The sequence below is a fragment of the Mandrillus leucophaeus genome, unplaced genomic scaffold (assembly GCF_000951045.1).
Source record: "Mandrillus leucophaeus isolate KB7577 unplaced genomic scaffold, Mleu.le_1.0 Scaffold595, whole genome shotgun sequence".
NCBI lineage: Eukaryota > Metazoa > Chordata > Mammalia > Primates > Cercopithecidae > Mandrillus > Mandrillus leucophaeus.
In genome coordinates this window covers 1,468,820-1,469,911 of record NW_012106419.1, presented here as the reverse complement: position 1 = coordinate 1,469,911, position 1,092 = coordinate 1,468,820, and positions in this window count along the sequence as shown.

Below are 1,092 nucleotides of genomic sequence, written 5' to 3'. Positions count from 1 at the left end.
GCCAGGATGGTCTCAATCTCCTGACCTCGTGATCCACCCACCTCGGCCTCCCAAAGTGCTGGGATTACAGGTGTGAGCCACCGCACCTGGCCAAATGCCACATACTTTTCATGTTGCACCTGACAGGGCCCAATTCCCCCCACCAGCATGTTCAATCATCACAAGCTTCCCACTGCCTTCTCAACTTTCTAGGCCCCCAAGGCTTTGGAGTGGAGCTACCATCGTCCTTCCTATGACTGAGCACCTCAGTGTGGGAGTGACAAGGTAGGTGATGTTTGGAAACTCGGGGGCACAGAGAGGACCTGGGGGCTTCAGGAAATGGAAGTCAAGGGCAACATCAAGTCTCATCCCCAAAGTCCCTGCAGAGCAGACCATGCCCAAAGGAAGGAGGCCAAGGCTTGGCACCGCCAGCCCAGAGATGATAAAGTTCCTTGGCCCCCTGCTCCAGGCTGAGAGGGCACAAGCACACAGAGTTATGGGAGCACTCACCCCATAGGAATCAGGCAATCTCTGGCCTTCTCCTTCTCCATCAAGCGCGAAGTAATATTTCCAGGGTTCCCTCTGTCAGCCAGGGACATGGACTCCACCCTGGGGAGGAGGAAAAGGAGAAGGTAAGGTGAACTGGGCTCTAGCAGGACTCCTCCAGAGATAGCTGAACACTAGGCAAGTGCTAGGAAATAGCCAGGGAGCCCTAGGAAGTCCAGTGGGCCTCTGGGAGCCACAGGCAGGGCACCTGGCCAGCAAGGCCGAGCTGTGAGTACATGGCTACTGAGTCCTGTCTCTTATTTCGACCCCCACCCCAGGACAGAGCACTGCACAAAACACTCCTGGGGGCAGGGCTATGGTTCCCTATACAACTGCTAAATCAGCCAACTGGCAATTCCAGAGAAAAGCCTTCTGGTGTCAGCCACAGAGGAGGAAACACATCCACAAGCCAGGACCAGCCCTCAGGGCCCACAAATTCAGAAGGGAGAAGAGACAATTTGAAAGTAACCACAGGTTGGCCGTGGTGGCTCACGCCTGTAATCCCAGCACTTTGGGAGGCTGAGGCGGGTGGATTACGAGGTCAGGAGATCGAGACCATCCTGGCTA